This window comes from Suncus etruscus, chromosome 14 (genome assembly GCF_024139225.1).
Source record: "Suncus etruscus isolate mSunEtr1 chromosome 14, mSunEtr1.pri.cur, whole genome shotgun sequence".
Taxonomy (NCBI): domain Eukaryota; kingdom Metazoa; phylum Chordata; class Mammalia; order Eulipotyphla; family Soricidae; genus Suncus; species Suncus etruscus.
In genome coordinates this window covers 16,839,391-16,860,172 of record NC_064861.1, presented here as the reverse complement: position 1 = coordinate 16,860,172, position 20,782 = coordinate 16,839,391, and the positions used below count along the sequence as shown (strand labels likewise).

Below are 20,782 nucleotides of genomic sequence, written 5' to 3'. Positions count from 1 at the left end.
TGTAGACTAGATGACAAAGCCAAAGTTCAGAGTTCATGTATCTGGAAGATTATGAAGCAATCGGAGAGTCTCAAGTAATCCACAGTTAGAGAATTTAGGAGGATATGTAATGAAAAACTACAATGGCTGGTCATTTGACTCTAAGCCACACACTGGCCCTAGTCCTGAGTAAACTTCCCAGAGAAGGCAATGGTCTTCAGTATTTTAGCTGCTCCAACTACATATCAGGGTGGGTCTTACTCCTGCACTTGGGCTACAATAGCAACCAAGGGACAAAATCTCTTCCTGCCTAAACTCAATATCTAACAGGAAGAGAGACACACAAGAACAAAACAAATATACTGTGAACATAGTGCAGCCATGATCCTGAAGAAAGAACAATTAGAGCAGGGGTGGGAGAGGAGTTCTCCCTGGGGGTTGAATACTGTCCTCTGAAATAAGACCAGATCTGAGTGGTACTACAGCTGGTAGGACATGTGGCCAAACTAGCCTCAATTCCCATCACCCCATATGCTACCTCGAGCACCCCCAAAAATGCTCCCTAAATACAGAGCCAGGAGTGATACCTGAGTGCTGTAAGGTAGGGCCCCAAAAACAAAAACCAAAAATAAATCAGTACATGATAACTGTTAGGTAGGGCTGGGGAAGTGGCTAAAGGCATAGAGCATATACCTGGGGTATAGGTTGTGTCCCCACCTAGCTCCATAGGCACAGCTCCGGTGATCCCCCCAGCACTGCCTGACACTACTCTTGTCCTGCCTGCCCAACACTCCCTAAGGGAGACCTTACCCTATGGTTCTGCCATCCAGGCACCCTACTGGACACTCTGCAAACAGGGAGGGGAGGCTGCCAACAGCTCACTGCATCTGGTCCTCTCTCCTCCTGTGGTGTAAGTCCCTTGATTCAGGCCTAACACTGAATATTCAGTGATGCTAAGGGAAACTGAAGGATGTCCACCAGACCCCTCTGATCCATTTCACATTGTATGCTTAAGGCATACACACAGGCCCAGATGCTCTCTGGGGGTAGGAAAGAACCCTCCTTCTTTGGGGCCTCCAACAAACCCCTGAGACTTCCAGGTAAGATGATTAAAAACAGGGGATAAGAGAGATTTTTATGCCTTTTGTTTGTTTGGGGGGCAATGCTCAGGGTTTACTTCTGGTTCTGCACTCCAAAATCATTCCTGGCAGTGATTAGGAGACCATATGGAATGCGAGGGATCTAACCTTTGTCAGCCACATGCAAGGTGGCTGGACATCTCACGGGATATCCCACTGGACATCTGGACAATAGACAGTGGACATCTCACTGGCCCCTTTTATGAATTTTTATAAATGCAAATTTGTTCCTTCTTGGTCCACACTGTCATTTCTTTTTAGCAAAGAAAATACAGCAAATCAGTTCTCGGGATTCATGACTGTTGAGGGCCTGGGCGGAAACATTCTAGAATTTGTCTGCAGTGACATTTTACTTCATAAAACTTTATAAACTTTATAAACCTTTCCTGATTCTACTCTCTAAAGTGCTCATACGTGCCTTCTTTGGGAGGCGCTCACTTTAATAGATGATATTTTAATGTTTATTACGGGAACAATTCCATTCATCCACTAGGAAAATGATGGGTCTCCCTAAGTCAGTATTTATTATTTTCTCATTTCCTAGAATTCAATTTCATAATTAGTAGTACTAGGAGATGGGAAGTGTGTCATGGAAATGAATACAGACATGCAATTTTGGACCCTCAAGCTTGAGTGCCAAATGGCCATCTCTTGTCTCCATTTCATTAAAGAGTCACTGGTTGCCCAGACTTAATTAAATGCACACTGGGGTTCAGAGCAAGTTCATGACCAAATTCAAGCTATGTTCATAGGTATTCAATATTGCCTTTCATAAGAAAAAGGGGTCACTTTTTGACTTAAAAAATGACTTTTTGAATCCTGAGTCAGGTCAAAACTCTCCCAGTCCACTGCCCCCAGGTCTGAGGCCTGTTCCAGGAAGGCAGAGCAGGGAGAGGCAGAGGGTGGAACATTGCTGAGAGACATCAGAGACTGAGGCAACTGCCTTTTAATACTATGGTTATTATTATCATCAGAGGCCTCTACTATTAAGAGAGATCATCTACGCATTGCAGGGTGTGGCCCTCCAAAAAATAGCGAAAGTAATTGCATAACTGATAATTGCATATCCATTGAATATCTCCTATGCTAGCAATAAATAAACTGCCATTACATTAGATAAAAAGGGGAGCTGAAGAACAGAGCCTACAGGTCATTTTTTAAAAATATTTTTTGGCTTTGGGCCACACCCAGAGATGCTCAGGATTTACTCCTGGCACTGCACTGAGAAAGTTTGAGGGACCTAACAAAGTTTAAGGGACCACGTGAAATGCAGAGACTGAATCTAGGTCAACTGTGTGCAAGGCAAATGCCCTACCTGGTGTCCTACAACTAAAGCCTTCAGGTCATACTTTAAAATATATTCTTTTTTTTTTTGGGCCACACCCAGCAGTGCTCAGGGGTTACTCCTGTCTGTCTGCTCAGAAATAGCTCCTGGCAGGCACGGGGGACCATATGGGACACCGGGATTCGAACCAACCACCTTTGGTCCTAGATCGGCTGCTTGCAAGGCAAACGCCGCTTTGCTATCTCTCCGGACCCTAAATATATATTCTTGACAAGAAAATGTCTGTGTTTAATTGGATCCAGGGTCTGGATAGATCTAAATGTGCTTTGTTGGACATGGCATGTGATAGATGGTTCAAAGGGGATTATTGGGTGGTGGGGGGCTGAAGCGCTGGTACCATGGGCAGAGCACTTGTCTCACACCTTACCCACTTGGGTTTTATTGAAAGAATGGAAGGTTTCAATTCTCTCTGCTTCCAAATTCTGTCACAAAACTAAGGAGCACTCTTGGGTGACACAGACCCCTATGTGGCCCCTGGACAGCCACAAAAGAGTCTGTCCCTTTAAGGGCTGAGAAATCAGTTAGAAAAGACCCCCTGATAACTGTCTTTAGAGTTTAGAAGCAGTTGCCTGGGGGACAATGTAAACCCCCAAGTGCAAGGGTGGTGACTATTTCTCCTGGGTGTTTCTCCCTGATGCTGGCTGCACTCAGAGAGGGTTCACTGGAAAAATGTTGGCTGAACTAATTGTTTCTGCTACCTTGTAGCTTCTGCCTTTCCCTCTCCACTAGTCCTCTCTCTGATTCAGTCTTTGCCCTGGCCCCAACCCCAGCTTGCTTTCTCCCTTTTTCTGCCCAGAGGTTGGCTCTAAGGCCCTTGGTTTCCCTACTCTGCCTGTTCCCCCATTAATCCGGTTTCCAGAAAATTCCATGTCAGAGTCATGCATGCTCAGCCTCTTGCAGCTCACCTCCACAGAAAGGTGGCCTTAGGAATTTCATACGGATGGATCTTTCTGAGTCATCTTAAGCCAAAGAAAATTAGGGAAAGTGAAGCCCTTCATCCACTCACTGTTTCATTCCATAAAACAAAACCATAGGACTAAAGTACCAGTAGTGAGTCAGCTGATTTTTTTCAATATATTGGAATTGTGACCCCCAAAATACCTCCAAGCATTTACATGAAACTTTTGTAGGGGATTGAGGGACTTTCCTCAACATAAATAAAACCATTTATCACAGACCCTCAGCACACATCATATTCAATGGTGAAAACAGAAAAGCCTTCTCTCAAAGACCAGACACATTCCCAACAAGGCAGCCTGATCTTCTCTTCTATTCAATACATTTTTAGATTGAATATCAGAAGTCCTGACCATAGCTATTAGGCAAAAGAGAGATATTAAGGACAGGACATTCAGATCAGAAAAAGGAGTAACCAAATTCTCACTATTTACAGACAATGGGATACTATACTTAGAATATCCTAGACTCCACCAAAAATGCTCCAAGCAACAATAGACTTATACAGTAATGGCACAAGCTATAAAATCAGTGTGCAGAAATTCATGGCTCTTCTATGTGCAAATAATAAAACAGAAGAGAGAGAATATTTTTAAATCCCATTCACAATTATGCCTCAGAAAACCAAATACCTCTGACTCAGCTTTTAAAAGAGATGAACTACTTACACACCAAAAACAAAACAAAACAAAACAAAACAAAACCCTACAGACATAACTACTAAACATATCCCCAATTCATGGATGGGAAAATTAATATCATCATAATGTCAATCTTGCCCAAAGCATTATACAGATTCAATAAAAATACCCATGACCTTTTTGAAAGACATGAATCAACTGTTGTTGAAATCTCTATGGGATAGAAAACACTTCCAAAGAACCAAAGCAATTCTAGAGAAAAAAGATAAGCTTTTCTCTCCTCGACTTTAAACTATACTGTAAAGTTTTGCTGCCCAAGCTTAACTACCTCTGGGAGTACCCTGTGAACAGAGCCTGAAGTAACTCCTGAACCCCTCTAAGAGAGACCCCAAACAATGGGCCTGCTGGATGGGTTGGAGGAAGAAAAGAGAAGCAGAGTTGGGCTGGTGTATTGGAAAGTCATGGCTGTGACTGCAGTGCTGAGTATGAGATGCTTGCAGGCAGGGTGCAGGGCCTAAAGGAAGATCAAGGAGAGTGTGGGTCTACAGCCCCCATACCTTCTGTGCCTTGTAACTACATCATGGCATCTCATGTCATAACCAAAGCCAAATGTTTTTAATTGTTTTGGCTAAGTTAGACCCCAAATGTCCAACAAGTATGTATAACCTAACCTCAGCCCTTGGGGTGTGTGGTGGAGAATGACTAGCCTAAACTGAGGTAGGGGGTGTTTTTATTTAGTTGTGAACTTGCCATAATCCCTCACACCAAGGACAGCTGTTTCAGCAGGTATCATACCACTTTCCCTTCATGATGCCACAGTGATTTTCTACCCACTAGTTACTAGTTATTCCATCTGCCTCTTTCACTCAATAAGAATATGCACCCCTGTTTCTCTCGAGCCACCCACTGTCCCCAGCATCTATAGACTAACTGCAGTGTCTCAGTGCCCTGGAGCATCCCTAGCACATGGTTTTTGAATCAACTTGCTAAACATCTCTCTAATCCTCTTCCTTTGTCTCAAATCCAACCATTTCCATCCACTCCACTTGAGCAGCTCTTTTTCTAGAAAGAACTCTTTCCCACTTCATTTTTGCAGCAGCTGCAGCCAGTCTTGGCCAGAATGAGGACATGGAGTTGGGAGATCAGAGGAATGAACCAACATCTACAAGCCACATGCTGTGACCTGGTGGAGGCCCTGGTCTCTTTTCTTTCTGGGCCCCTGACAAGAGTCAAGCTCTTTGCAATAGGACCAAAGTTATGCTCACACAATGAACCAAATCAAACTTGCTCTGCTCCCTCATATACTTAAATAATGGAGGCCAAGTAGAGGGGCCAAGGGTTCCCTGTACCCAATAGGTTAATGCTATGTAGGTGGAGAGAGCAGGTGGTTACTGGAGACAACTTTTAAACATGATTTCAAGGCTTTCTGAATGGCTCTCAAAATCACTCATACTCTGAATCATTGCAAAGGATTTTCCATGGTAAGGGGGTGAGTGTAGTGGTTTTGGATTTGGATTTGGTTTTGGTTTTTAAGAGTAAAAGAAACACTGGAATCCCTTGTGGGAATTCCCAAGGACTCTGAGAAAAACAGATTTTCTGCACCCTAATGAGAATTAAACACTTATTAGCTTCCAGGGCAGAAGAGCTGCCAGACCCCTTCTCCTGGTGAGCTGCTTCATGTACCTCCAGCCTCTGTTCTCAAGTCACCTTCCTCCTACTCACATGACACACTCAGCTGTCACAGCTCCCTGGTAAAGGGAGCCCTAAACCCTCTTCAGCCTGAAATTAAGCCTGGGAAAGAAAACAGAACAGGCTTTATGCAGAGGCAAAGTGATCCAGTAGGCCCTGTCTCTCCCTCCCAAAATCAGAGGGTCCCAATTTCTTATCAAGTCAAATAAGGAGGAAATACCTTACATGAGGCCTCTACTTATTTACGTTTTGCGCTAACTTTATAATTAGAGATGCACCCCCCCCACACACACATACATATTGAAATTAAAATCCTCGCCTAGCTTTCCAAAGTGACATGGCGCCATCTAGTGCTGTTATAATAGCAACATCCCCAAACACTCCACCATGGAGTTCCAGAAGTAAATCAAATCCCATGTTTTTTGATCATCTGCTATAGAAATACCAGATTCTTGTACTTTTATTTTCCTCATAACTCTGAAGTCTTTCACAATCCCGAGCCTTCCTGAGTTTGATGGAGATTACTGACATTGTCGTAGAAGAGAGAGGCGTTTTGCCAGCAATTTCCTCATCACTATGAGTGCGGAAGTAAGTGGTCACTGGGCTGCCAAGTTTGAGCCAAGTCCTGATTACATTTATTACAGCTCTTCCCAGGGAAAAAATAGTGACTGTTTAGCATTTATATTGCACTTTTCATCTCTAAACCACTTTACAGAACCTCTCTGATGAATTCCCCAATGCCCTTACGAAGTAGCTATTACTCTCTGCTATTAGTTCCTTTACAGAAGCTTTTAAGGGCAGTTTTCACTGTGTGTGAGTGGACTGTATTTGCCTAAAAGAATTTCTCCAAAGATTACTATCCATACTCAAAGAAAAATTACTATTTTAAAACTTCACGATTTTTTCCTTGGGGGGGGGCATTGTATAATTAATTTAAATAGTGACTATATTACTGCTTTTCTTTTTCGGAGACACGAGTATCAAGGTAAAGGCACTTATTCTAGTATCACTGAGACTTTTTCCTACTGTCTATTCTCTGCCCCTCACCAGAGTATTTTTGCCTAAAGTAAAAGCAGTGCTGAACCCTTCAAATAAACCCCGAGGGGCTGGAGAGATAGTACAGTGGGTAGGGCACTTGTCTTGCATGCAGCTGACCTGGATTCAGTCCATCGCTCCTCTGGTTCCTGAGTTCAGAGCCAGGAGTTACTCTTAAGTACTGCCTGGTGGGAACCCAAACCCCAAAATAAGTAAATAGATGTAAAATTAAAAATAAAACCTGAATTATTTGAGATGGACAGGCTACTAAACCTCTTAAGTTTGAGTTCTAGGTTAGGTTACACTAAGAAATTAGCTTCTTTTGGGGGGGTTGGTTTATGCGTTACACCTGGCGACATTCAGGGGTTACTCCTGGCTCTATGCTTCGAAATTGCTCCTGGCAGGTTCGGGGGACTATATGGGATGCTGGGATTCAAAGCACCATCCTTCTGCATACAAGGCAAATGCCCAACCTTCATGCTATTTCTCTGGCCCTTCTTTTTAAACTAAACTTTTTAAACCATCACTGCAAATTTAATCACCATTCATAGACCAGCTATTTATTGTAACATTTTTGTAAGACTGTCAAGGGTTAAAAATTAGACAATACCCATCTCCACCAAGAGAAGAGCTGGTCATGATAAAAGACACCAGATAATGTGTGAAGCCAGGAAAGAAAAATAGAACATTTCCCCATACCATAAGTCAGGTGGACTAACTGCAAGAGAATAGCAGAATGTTATACCATATCCTAAACTAGTGGTCAGCAACCCTTTTTTTTTTTCAACTGAGCCACGATTGAAACTGATTTTGAGAGCCACACAGGGCACGCACTGACAGAGGCTAGGAGCAGAGTCCTGACTCCTGGAGCAGCTGCCGGGCACACAGAAGAGCCAAATTAAAAGTGTGAAGAGCCACATTGCCCTGGCATTGACTTACTCTACTCTAAAGAGGTTCTCTTAACACCCAGACGACTCAGCAGCAACTTGCTTGCAGGGCAGGTTTCTCTGCATTTAATGGTGAGGTGAAACCAGAAGATGCTCCACAGCATCCTGACTTTGATGAAGGAGATGCACAGAAACCAGAACCTTTTTTTTTTTTTTTTTTTTTTTTTTTTTTGTGGGTCACACCAGGCAGTGCTCAGGGGTTCCTCCTGGCTCTATGCTCAGAAATTGCACCTGGCAGGCTCAGGGGACCCTATGGGATGCAGGGATTTGAACCACCATCCTTCTGCATGCAAAGCAAAGCCCTACCTCCAAGCAATCTCTCCTACCCTAGAAATCAGAATCTTTAACTATAGGAACCTGACACCAACAACAGCTAATGTGTGAAAAAATTTCACCAGGACCACAGAGAAAATGACTCAGGGGTTGGACAACCTAGTATGCCTGGATCCCAGAGTCCGGTCTAATGCCAGAAAATTTCAGGAGTAAGGTCTCCTTGTATTCACCAAGGTTTTTTTTTTTCCCTTTGGTTTTATCTATATTTTGCTGGGCCTATGCAAACAACAATTGCCACTCTCACACCATTATTACAGTATTTTTTAAAAACTCTTATCCTTTAACAGAAAAAAAAGAAAAGCTTACTAAACAGTGCTTTAATGAGTTCATTTGTGATTCAATAATTTTCAAAAATATTCTTGCGGGCCAGAGAAATAGCATGGAGGTAAGGTGTTTGCCTTGCATGCAGAAGGAAAGTGGTTTGAATCCCGGCATCCCAGATGGTCCTTCGAGCCTGCCAAAGGCTATTTCTGGGCATAGAGCCAGGAGTAGTGCTGCTGGGTGTGACCCAAAAACCAAATATCTATACATATATATACACTTTCTTTTTTTTAATTTTTTTTATTTTTAATTATGAGAACAATGATGCAAAGAGGACAAGGTAAAGTTACAGTGAAAGAACAATCGCCCATAAACAGAGTTCTCAGAAGAAATCCCCTTGCTGATGCCTAAATATTGAACTTACAGTCAAAGAACATTAAGAAAAATAAGGCAGAACCCATGTACAATTACTTTGTCCACAAATCCCCAGATTGTAGTACATTATAACATTTCTTAGCAGTACACAAAGCAACCTAAGGCCATGAGATTAATATGACTCCTTAACTTTGAAGGCATAGTATTTTCATATATATACACTTTCTACTGAACTTTTTCTTCTTTCCTTTTTCTTCCATCTCTTTAGTTTTTCATTCACTTTTCTATATATTTTTTAAGTTATGTTGCTTTCGGTATTCCTAAAACAAGTGTATTATGATCAGTTATGTCAACTATGTGATGCATTTTCTTTAAATAAATTTAAAAAGAAAGAATGGAGGATGGTGGATGAAGGGTGGAGGAGCGTTGCCCGGGAGGTCCTTGGAATCCCCCCCAAACTGAGGCTTTTAAGTAAAAACCCGGCTGGCCAGTGACCTCCTTTGGCCAGCAGGGGGCGTCGGAGGCGCGTGGTGAGCCGGTGAAAGTCAGCCTCGACCTCGGACCACCCCTTCCCAACCCGGGGCCCTAAAACAAAACGCCGAACCGCCCAACCTTCAGCTCTCTCCATGTTTTCCAGGGATGTCGTGCACTTTGGGGGACGAAAGCCACACTCCCCACCCCCAGCCGAATTTGGATCCAAAGCCACCTCTGACCCCCGAGGTCTGCACTACTCGTGTCTACACCGCCGACGTCCCCTGGACAGTGTCTGTGTGTGTGCTCACAGATAGGTCCACCGCCTTCTCCGTCGCATCTCCAGCCTTGGGCTCCAGTCCTCAGTTCAGACTCCTGCGGGTTTCAGGCTGGTCCTGGCTCCTCTCCTCATCCTCTAGGTGGGGAAGGGACTGGGCCAGAAAATGGGAGTCAAATGCACAAAAGCAAGCGCAGCCCTGAGAAACAAGTTTCCCGCCCAGCCTGTGTCATTCCAGACAAGGCCTTCCAGGGACACCCCGGCCAGACGCGGGGTGCAGCTCCCTCTCCCCGCAGGAATGAGCCCCAGCCGGCTTGGGCTCTGCCACCCACTAATGACACGTCTCCTAATGAGCTGGAGGCTGCTGGCAGACACTCGGGACCCCCCTGCCCGCTGAGGAAGGAAGGTGGTGACTTGGTGGCCTGGAGCGCTGGAGCTAGGGGCTCACACTGGGTCCCTCCTGGCTGGGGACCCTCATCTCTCCCATCCCCCTTTCCAGGTGAGGCAGGGTAGGAGTGCAAACTCACCCCAACAGTGGAATCCTGATCCATGCAAACCTCAGACTTAGACTTGTGTTCGTTTTTGTTTGTTGGTTGGTTTGTTTTGTTTTTGGGTTACACCCGGCAGCGCTCAGGGGTTCCTCCTGGCTCTATGCTCAGAAATCGCTCCTGGAAGGCTCAGGGGACCATATGGGATGCCTGGATTCGAACCGCCGTCCTTCTGCACACTAGGCAAACGCCCTACCTCCATGCTATCTCTCTGGCCTTAATTGGTTTGGGGGCCACACCCAGCAGCTCTCAAGGATTCCTGCTGCCTCAGTGCTCAGAAATTGCTCCTGGCAGGCTCAGGGGACCTTATGGAATGCCGGGGATCAAACCTAGGTGCGTCCTGGTTGGCTGTGTGCAAGGCAAATGCCTTACCGCTGTGCTATCTCTCCAGCCCCACCATCCTTCATTTTTAAATTTTATTTATATTTTGGGTTTTGGGCTACACCCGACGGCCCTCAGGCCAGGGAATGCCAGAGATAGAACCCCGCTTTGTCTGGGATCAGCCGTGTGCAAGACACTCTACCCCTGTGCTACCCTTCTGGCCCACTGAGATGCTGATGGCACCCAAGAGACCCCTTTGGTGGAGGGTGGCAAAGGGCAATCATTGCTTGGGGGGGGGGGGGCTCTGCTGCGATAATCCAATCAACCAATGCCCCGTAAGCCTTGCTGGGACAGCCTGGATCCAATGAAACCCTTCATCTGCTTGGCCCAGGGGCCTTGGAGCCAACCACTGAATCGACCGGGTTGCTAGGCAGACGTGGCCCCTGCCGGCCCCTTTGCCCGGACCTCAGAGACAGTCCCCAGCCCAGCTCCTGCCCCTCTTGCCCTGGCTTCCTCGTGCACCCATTTCCCTCCCCTCTGCCTGCTGGGAGGGTTCGTGCTTCCAACAGTTAACTGAAAGATTAAGGGCACGATGGTCTGACCCAGTAGGACTCAGCCAGGAAGCAGATCCCACAGACATTCCGCACTCGTGCCAAAGGGAGGGGAATTTGAAAGTGGCTTGGGAGCCTGAAAAGTGCTGCTGCTGCTGCTGGCAAAGGGTCGGTGCGATGTGAGAGTCTGTTGCCTGACTGTGTGCCTGAATGTTCTAGAACATTTTTAGTAGTATTTTATTATTCTTTTTTTTGGGGGGGAGGGCTTACACCCAGCGGCACTCAGGGGTCACTTTTGGCTCTGTGAACAGAAATCACCCCTGGCCGGCTCATGGGACCATATGGAATGCCGGGAATCAAACCTTGGTTGTCTGCGTACAAGTCAAACGCCCTACAGCTGTGCTGTCGCTCCGGCCCTTGTTCTAGAATGTAACATAGCATGAATCATAACCACACTGTACTAAAGGAGGCACTTTGTTTTATGAACCCCACTCTACAGAGAAGGAAATCGTGGATCAAAAGTAACTTGAAGGAGTTGAAGAGATAGCACAGGGGTAGGGAATTTGCCTTGCACATGGCCAACCTTAGACCAACACGGGTTCATTTCCCGGCATCCCATATGGTCCCCTGAGCCTGTCAGTAGCGATTTCTGGGCAGAGCCACAAGTAATCCCTGAGTGCTGCCAGGTGTCACCTAAAAACCAAAAAAAAAAAAAAAAAAAAGAAGTAACTTGCAGAGAGTAGGAGGAGGAGTACAGCTACTAGGATGCTTGCTTGGGGGCCGTAGCTGGTGGTGTTCAGGGGTAACTCCTGGCTCTGTGCTTAGGAATTACTCCTGGCAGTGCTCAGAGGAGCATATGGGATGCCAGGAATCGAACCCAGGTCAGCCACATGGAAGGCAAGGACCCTTCCCACTGTCCTATCTCTCTGGCCTGTAGCCCTGCGATTTTGGTTGAGGCCCACAAGTTAGGGTTGCGAAGGCTCACACATACATGCTTACAGGAAGAGACAACTGAGGACAGACAGACAGACAGACACACACACACACACACACACACACACCCCTCTGCTGGTTGTATTACACACACCTGCCCGTCTTATTACTGGCAGTACCAGGGCTCAGTCGCCAGGGTGGAAGGACCCCAGGTTCAGACCTGCTTGATGGCAAGGCAGGAGCTCAGAACAGCTCTGGGCCTCGGTTTCATGCCCAGAGTGGGGGCCTTTCTGTAGCCTCAGGCCCTGACGTGGCACCTCCCGTCCTCTGCCCGCTGGCAAGGCCCACCCACTCTGCCACGTGCAGGAAGCCCACTAGAAGTCCCCTCACGCTCTCCCCATGGGGTGGCCAGAGCACACCCTCCTGCCGGAACAGGGCTCCGAGGTCCCTTGGCGTGCCCCCCCCCCTTTCTGTCCCAGGCTGTGCTGGGTCTCTGCCTCCCGGTTCGGGGTGTTCCAACGTCTCCCCACTGCTCAGGCTTGGAGGGCCTCAAAATAGCAGCTGCTTCCAAGACAGGAATAGACATCTGGGGTGGCTGCCTCAGCTTCCCTCCGGGGCCCCGGGGCCAGCTTCGCCCCACAGCTGTCAGTCACCCACAGGGAGTGTCACCGCAGCCATAGTTGGGTCAGTGAGGCCAACCGGACCCAACACTGGCTGAGGCCTGATTCTGGCACCTTCTCACGGGTGCCCAAGATCCTGTCGTGGAAGCTGGGGAAACTGAGGCCCAGAGAGCAGAGCAGGTGCTTGAGAACATGGGGAGTCAGGAAGAGCAGTTTTGGGGGCTGTGAGTGGCGGGATTGGGGAGCCGGTTGACGGGTAGAGCATGAGACTGGGAGGTAACTCGCACCTGTGGCCTTGGACTTCACACCTGGGTGACTCGGGTTGTAGTTTTGTTACCTGTAAAATGGACACCACAGGCTGAGAGAGAAATAGAACAGCGAGTGGGACACTTTGCCTCCCACGCCACTGACTCGCTGACTCGGTTTGATCTGGCATCATATTATCATCCTCTGAGCCCTGCCAGGAGTAAGCCCTGAGCACTGTCGGCGTGGCCCTTCACAAAAAAACCCAAAATACATAGTAATGTCCTCTAATGTGGCATCTGGTTGGGGGCGACAAAAATGTCCCCCTATTTTAGCATTTTAGACTCCACATTTCCATTTGCTGCTCCATGTTAGAATGATGGGAAATGCCCAGGGAGTAGCAGGGTGTGGGCTGTGCTGGAGGTGGGCCAGGCATTCCCCCTCAGATTTTACTTCAGATGTGTCCAGAATTCTGGTCCAGGGAAGAGGCGCCATTGCCAAATGCAGGCCTGCCTACATGAGGTCCTGTTCTTTCTCTGGCACCACATGGAGTCACTGAAAAGCACACCAAATGAGAAATCTAGCAGACCTCTCTCCAGGCCCTGAGGCTCAGTGAAACACTTCCGAAGGGTGCATGAAGAAACTCAATTATTCAAGGAAACTCTTGTGGAGAGGGTCTTACGTGCAGAATCAGACACTTTGTGGGAAAACATGCCAATCTCTTGGCACCTCCAATTTTTTAGAGTTCTGTGGGATCTTTTAACTACAGCTTGTCCTTATGGATTGTAGGAGATGCCAGTGTTATGTTTGATTTGCCACTCCTTACAAAATTATTGAAAACTTTCCTGGTGTAGTCTGGGTCATTGTCTGTCTTTATGTTTTGGGGAAACCCATAACAGAAAAGCACTGAAGCATGAAGGTGCAAATTTCTTTAGCTCATCATGAAGTCAGTGAAACTCCCCCATATAAAATGAGAATATGTATCTACCATCACATGAAGATAAGTTTTTTTGGGGGGAGTCAACATGTGTAATATCAATTTGCCTTAATTAATTAGTGTGTAATCTTCATGGGTTTGTTGGCCCCAGCTACATGTGTTCTTTTCTTCAAAGGTGCACAAATGGTACATGTATCAACTACTTGTCTGGCTTGCTTCCATGGAATATGATAGTTGATATGCAAACAAAAGGCATTTGTATGAAGGGCTCCATGTTCTTCTGCAGGTAACTTAAATAGTGACATGACCAAACAAGCAGCTGTTTCATTGCCGAAAGCCATGGGCCTTGAAAGTCTAGAGTGGGCTCTTATGTGAATACTAAATATTGGCTCAGAATATTTTTGTGGAAGAGCTTGTAATTGCTGCAGCAAATCTTGAACAACTTGGTCATGAGCATAAAGAGGCAGTTGTTATGCCTGGGAATAGTCTACTATGTAAGCTAAATTGCTTACTATATTTTATTGCTGGCCCAGTACTGATGCCTTCTCTTACCCAGCAGGAAGGGCAGAGCCTCACCTAGTGACAAGAGGTTCCCCGACCAGCAGAGAGCCCCTCCTCAGTCATATAGCCTGTAACCACTGGTGGCCAGCTTCAGACCTACAAGGTCCAGCCCACCTGCTCAGGCTGCCTGGTGAGGAGCCCAGCTTTTCTGCAGTCTGAGGGGTCTCAGGTGGCCCCACCATCTCCAACCATCCTCCTAGCTGAGCCCCTCCGGGATCAAGCAGTATCTTCCCTCCCCCTGACTCTTTCCTTCCAAATGGCACCCAAGCATCATCGACCTAGGCCTGGGTAGGAGGGCACAAAGGGAGAAGAGTGCTGGCAGATGAAGCAGAGCAGGGCTGGAGGCCTGGGGGACCTGCTGGTGGACTGAAAGGACAGTATGTGAGGGAGGAGAGTGTCCTGGACCCATGGCCCCTCTCTTTCTCTCCTTTCCAGAACCCTTCCCAGGACCTCCCCTCTTGTCTACTCCCTCCTCATGTCCTCCTGTTCCTGTCCCAGCAGCTCCCTCTGTGTGTCTCCCCTTCTCACTCTCTGCTTCCTCCCACTGCTGACAGCAAGTCTACTGGACCTTAGAGCCCCCTGCCCGTGCCACCTCTGTCTGCCATTTCTGAGCTCCCCCAAGATGGCTCTTCCATGACTCCAAAGCAAGTCCCCAGCCTCAAGATCCTGTCCCCATTTCCCTGTGACTTGGACCATCCTCGTGCTTAGAAGGACACCCAAGTGTGGTATTGGGGAAGCTCGTGCCTTCTCTCAGTTTATCTGGTTTGTTCTCGATACCCCCTAGGTATCCTGAGGCCTGATGACAAGGTACCCAAATATGCCACATCGCCCTCTTCAAGTGTGTACCCACCCACACATGAATAGGGAGTGAGCCCAGCCCCATTCATCCCTGTCCTCCCAGCCCTGTGCACAGCATCTGCTACATAGCTGCTTTCTGGGTCACTGACCCTATTCTTGTTGAAGTCACTTGGCTGAGAATCAAAGGCATTTTGGAACGATGGCAAACAAGTGTGCCTGCTGGTTTGGGTTGTTTGGGGTGCTCAGTGGGAGTTGAAGGGCTTCATTCATGGGGCCCAGTGCTATGGTTAGGGTAGATCCTATATATATATAGAGATGATGATCTGCATATAAATATATATTTATGCACATAATATAAATATATAATATATTATAATAATAAATAATATAATAAATATAAATAATAAAAATATATAGTATAAATAATTTATATATATGCAGGTCCTCATCTAGACACAAGAGGGTCGGCAACAGACAGCCAGGATGGCAGACAGGTATGGATTGTCCTGGTGGGCCCTGCAGAGGGGCCACAAAAGAACAGGGGAAAGGAGAGACTGTGGAAGTGCCTGACTGGGAGGAAAAGTTCAGGACTGCTATCGCCCAACTCTCCTGTGACACTCAGCAGTTGGTGAGACTGTTCACCAATAGTGGGGACTTTTCTGGGTCCCGCTGTCAGGCCTCATCTGGGGGTGCAGGTGATATCTTGGACATGGAGAGGCCTCTAAGACAAATTCCCCACAATCCAGAAGCAGATTTTTGCACTGGCAAAAGAGCTTTGCGCCCTGTTCAGTGACACACACGCACATAGCCTGGTGCAGATCCATTGCCATTTATTTGAACAAGGGAGGAAATAGGACAGAGAATGTCAGAGAATATCTTCCCCTTCCTCTCTCTTCTGCCGCCAATGATCGGGAATCATGGCAAAATGAGCTCCAGTCATCGCAAAGAGTGTTGGAACTCAGTCGCAGAACCAACTGTAGCAGTGATGCTGCTGTCCCAGTGTTTTTTTAGAAACTATTTGGCCTATAAAGGACAGGTTATGAGACAGACCCAGGGGCCTTGATGGGACCTTCGCAAAGATATTCTAGCACATATCCTTGGAACACAACATCCTGCTGCACCTGACCATTTCGGCCCCAACCTGCCCAACACCGTGAAGCAGAAGCTTTCCACTAAAGTGGAGGGCACCTGCACCGGGCAAGTATGGCTTTGTGGTTGCTGTTATTCCCTTCGACGACATTGGTGCTGGTGTGATCCAGCCGGGCAGAGGCTTTGTCCTGTCCTAGTCAAGGGCCTGGTTTTCCATCCCTTTAAAGGGGAAGTTGTGGATGCCATCGTCACCCAGGTTAACAAGGTTGGAGTCTTCATTGAAATTGGACCCATGTCCGGCTTTATCTTGAGACATTCCATCCCATAGGAGATGGAGTTTGATCCTAATTCCAATCCTCCGTGTGACAAGATTCTGGATGAGGACATCGTGATTCAGCAGGAAGATGACATTCAGCTGAAGATCGTGGGCATCCGCGTGGACAAGAATGACATTTTTGCGATCGGCTCTGATGGACAATTACTTGGGGCTTGTGAGCTGAGTGCCAGGGCCCCACTTGGTCCTTATCTTGAAGGTGTGGCTGTCACACTTTTTCTGTTGTTCAAAGAGTTCGTTTGGCACCTGTGGGAGAGCCAGGAAGGTTTCTATTGAACCCAGAAAAGCACCTGGTCCATCTTATATCTTCACACACCCAGATGTTTTATCTTTTTTCTTTATTTTTTAAATTTTTTTTCTAAACTGTGTCTTCTACTATAAAAGGTTTTGGTTTCTCATTAAATTTTTATCTTCTTTTTTAAATAAATAATATCTTTATTTTAAAAACTCACATGTTCTATCCATGTGATTTCTAATCAGCCTATAAATAGTTTAAGACCATACCGGTGGCTGGAGTCAGTGGGAGCTGCAGACCAGTCTGCTGGGTAGGCTGAGCTCACTCCCCAATCTTCTGACCTCCCCTGGGTGTTCCGGGAAATGGTGCCTCGCATTTGCAGACCTTCCTGGGTCAAATGCAGACCTTCCTGGGCCGGCATCCGCCGACTGAGACCCAGGGAGCCTTGTTGTTACTAGGGACGGCAATGTCCACAGAGTGCAGAGGAGAGTCTTTCACAGAGCCATCGTTGGCGACTGAACATCAGATGCCTCTGTGAGGGACTGATGGTCGGCCCCAGGGTCAGGAGCCACCCAAAGCCGCTCCCAGAAAGCTGCCTATATTTTTTGAGGGAAACGGCCAGGGGTCAGAGTGGCTCCAGCGGCAGCAGCTGGACAACTTCAGGACAGCCAGTCTTCTGGCTGAGATGACACTGGCCTCAGCTGGGTTTTCTTTGATTTTTCTTTCCCCCGGTACCCTAGTGGGACATGAGCTGGGTTTTCCGTGGCCACAAGGGCCCGAGCTGCCAGCAGAAGCTTCTCCCAGCTGAGTTTGAGGACATCGTCCTTCTTTCCTGGCAGGACATCGAGGTCTCTGGACATTGGGAAATTTCCCCTTCAGCTATGCCGGGCGTGGAGGACAACGCCACATGGAACCCTCGCTGGGTGGTACACAAAGAATTGGGGGCATTTTTTAACAAAATGTCTGTGTGGCCTTCCGGTGTGCGGGAGCACTTGGTGGCCTGCAATCAAGTAGCGAATGAGGCCCAGCAATGTTGTGTGGGTCTCATTCTGTGCTCCTTGGTTTGGGTGGTCCCCAAGGAGCTACAGTGATTTTTCTTCGACCAAAGGGAGATGGAGGGGAGGAAGGTGGGGAAGAGGAAGGTGGGGTGGGAGAAGGTAGGGAGCACGAGGGCGGGAAGTATAGGGTGGGGTTAGATGAGGGAGACCTGAACGGGAGAGGATCCATTCAGGAGGGAGAGTTTGGTGAATGCAGCCCAGCCCTGTCCTGTGCCCTGTTTCGGGGCCAACGGCATGTCCCGGGCTTCGGTGTGGCCCGCCATCCCAGGGTGGGTGGCTCCCAGAGGCATGTTGCCTAGGAGACTGGGTGGTAAGTGCAGGGTTCTCCCTCTGGCTCTGCCTCGGCGCCAGGTGTTGTTGGCATCTGTGTGCAAGAGGTAGGGTGTGGTGTGCTTGTGGGGTGCCTCCTAGTCCCTCCACGGTGAGTTGCCAGGCTTACCGAGGCCCACGCACTAGTCTGACGGGCAGAGTCCAGGCGGGCTGTTTCTCCTGCAGGCTCACTGTCTGTGCCGCCACATCCGTCTTCCTCTCCAACTCCTCCTCCTCTTCCACTCCTGCCACATCTCTCGCTGTGGGTCTCACCAGGGTCTCAGACACCCATGGAAGTGGTGGGGCCTGGGGTAGAGGCTTAGACACCGCCTCTCTAAGGAGCCCCGGTCTCCTGACTCTCCAAAGGCGGCTGCTCACCCTGGGCCCCTCCATTCACACTCCTCCGAGGTCAACTGCACCTTGGCCAGCTGGGCCCGCAGCGCCTCCTCCTCCATGGCCAGCGCTTGAATGTGTTTCTAAAGGGGCAGGAAGCAGGAGGGAGGCAGAAAGGCTGAGAGGAGCGGGTCCCAGGCTACCTTGCCAGGAGCCTCAAACTCTCTCTCTCTCTCTCTCTCTCTCTCTCTCTCTCTCTCTCTCTCTCTCTCTCTCTCTCTCGTCTCTCTCTCCTCTTATCTCTCTCTCCTCTCGTCTCTCTCATCTCTTATCTCTCTCACTTTTTCTCACTCTCTCTCTCTCCAGCATCTCCCTCAGGTCCAACAGGACTTTCTCTACCTCTACCTAATCGTAGCTTTTCTCCAGCTGGAGCCTGGCCAGGAGCTGATTTTGTCTCTGGACTATATTTACCAGTTCTTTATTCTCTCCAGCCAAGTGCTGGTAGGCCGCCCCGTGTTGCCTGAAGGCCTCCACGTACTTCAGGTCACCGCCACAGCAGTGATGCGACTGCTGAAGTAGGGATGCATCATGGGCCTGTGGGAATGATGCTGGGGGTAAGGCCAGGTAGCAGGAGAGGACAGACCAGTTGAGAGATGAGGGGCACAAAGTAGGACTGAGTAGGAAGAGTATAAGAGTGCCTGATCCTCTGGGGCCGGAGAGATAGCCTGGCAGTAAGGCATTTGCCTTGCATGCAGAAGGTCGGTGGTTTGAATCCCGGCTTCCCATAGGGTCCCCTGAGCCTGCCAGGAGCTATTTCTGAGCCTAGAGCCAGGAGGAACCCCTGAGCGCTGCCGGGTGTGACCAAAAAAAAAAAAAAAAAGTGCCCACCCTTCCTCTTCCTGACTCTTTCCTGGCAGCCTCCCATTTCCCAGGAACCTCGCTCGGCTCTGCAGACAGTGGCCAAGTCTATGCTGCCTTCGATCCAGACTGGGAGGCCTCCTGCCTTGCGCCAGGAACCTTCCTTGAGCCTCTGAGCTCACTTGACAGACAGGAAGACCAGGCTAGAGGAGCAAAGACTCTGACCCCAAGCTAAGTCCAGGGGACCTTGGTATCGATAGCCAGGAGGACCATTGACTGGTTTCACAGTTCTGTCCTGGAGCTGTTCCTGGGACTCCTACTGTGCATCAGGGAACAGAGCACAGGGATGAAACCAGTGGAGTGGTGTCATCAGGGCAGCTCACGCCTAGGCATGCTGGGCGAGTCGACATCTCAGCCTCAGAGCCCACAGCAGGAGGCGCTGCCCCAGCTCCAGGTTGAAGTGGTTCAAGTTCCCTTCCTCTGGACCTGAATTGGACTGGGGCAAGACTCACCGGTGCCTGCTGGAAGGTCTCAGCCTCTGCCTGTAGGAACCCGCAACCAAGGTGGTGTCACTGAAAGAGGGAGCAGACAGTCGAGGCCCCCGAAGTCTCACACATACCCTAGCTTTCCTCGTCTGAAATCCCAACTCTGAATCCAGCCCACCTCTCTTGGGGAAGCCATGACTTCTCACACCCCCTGATGCTCTAGGCCTCATACCAAGAAGCTGCTTCCCTTGGGTGGGTTAACCCCAGGCCCTCTGACAGTGCTGGGAGGGGACCCAGGTGACAAGGAAAAAAAAAAAAAAAACAAACACAGGTTTCCCTCTCCCAGGGCTCAGACTTCTCTGCATTGTTATGATGGGAAAATTCTGGGAGACTGAACATTGGCCCCAAACCCCACCTGCAGCCCGGTAGAGAATGACACTGAGGTGCAGAGAGAAGGCAAGATTCGCCCGTCTGCTGCTCCAACCTTTCTCCTTGGGTCAAAAGGCCCCATCCCCGGTGCCACCTCCCATGGCATTCTACAGGCCCCAGACCTGGTCCTTCCCTTGTCACAGGCTGGAAAGTCCTGAGCCCACATGGTGCCAGCCCTGAAACTCACTCGAGTACTGAGCATGTGCGGCCTGCCATGTCTAGATGGTCTTCATAGCTTTCTCATGTTCTCGTGTTAACCTGGCACACTGCCAAAAACAGGGGAAGGGTGGTGGGATTGGGTGGCAGAATGTTAGCACAGGGCAGAGGGAAGGGGTCTGAGAAAAGCACAGCCCTGGCTTGAATCCCCAGCATCACACTAGGACCTCTGGTGTCCATCCTGAGCACTCTTGGCTGTGGCACAACTGAAACCATGAAACCAGGGAAGGGGCACATGTGGAAGGCATGGCTGGGGGGCTCTCTCTTCGCACCCCAAGTTTGCTCTGGCATGGCATGGCATGGCATAGCATGTTGGTAGAGCGGGTTCCATTGACACCAAGGTCACAGCCTACCTCCTGAACGGCCTGCATGAGTTGTTGTTCTGAGATCTCTTGACTCTGGGCCTGCAGTTTCCAGGTGTTTTTTTCGAGTTGCGCCAGAGCCAGCTGCCTTTTGAGCTGCAAGATGGTTTCAC

At 48.6% G+C, this 20,782-nt stretch overlaps 1 pseudogene; it reads left to right on the top strand.

The window, feature by feature from the left end:
* The first annotated feature begins 15,865 nt into the window (after positions 1–15,865).
* LOC126028307 (DNA-directed RNA polymerase II subunit RPB7-like) lies at positions 15,866–16,550 on the top strand (annotated as a pseudogene).
* The last annotated feature ends 4,232 nt before the right edge of the window (positions 16,551–20,782 follow it).